Source organism: Seriola dumerili, unplaced genomic scaffold (assembly GCF_002260705.1).
Source record: "Seriola dumerili isolate Sdu_G_001 unplaced genomic scaffold, Sdu_1.0 BDQW01000052.1, whole genome shotgun sequence".
In the NCBI taxonomy this organism is placed as follows: domain Eukaryota; kingdom Metazoa; phylum Chordata; class Actinopteri; order Carangiformes; family Carangidae; genus Seriola; species Seriola dumerili.
In genome coordinates this window covers 32,207-32,579 of record NW_019174307.1, presented here as the reverse complement: position 1 = coordinate 32,579, position 373 = coordinate 32,207, and positions in this window count along the sequence as shown.

The following is a 373-nucleotide window of genomic DNA, read 5'->3' as shown; positions in this document are numbered from 1 at the left end:
AAAGAGAAGTCTTTGGTCATTATTGTGTATGTTCATTGCGATCCATGACTGATTGAGAAGGTCTGAGCTCGAACTTAATCCTTCAATTAATACTCACGGTCCCTGACCTAGGGACCCATTACTCGGAGTGTACTATTAAGGTTATGAGACTACAAAGTGATTTGGTTATTGTTCCCGGGTGGTGCCCCGTATTATGAATTAATATTGATTAACACAATATTACTGATTAATAATTAATCAACGTCATACGTCAATGATTTATTAAGGATTCTAAGGCTTCTTAGTTAATATCCAAACGTGCTCCTACCAGACCCAACAACACAATGGGTTTGTCAGCAGCAGCAAACTAAATTCTGAATCGAATCAGACACTA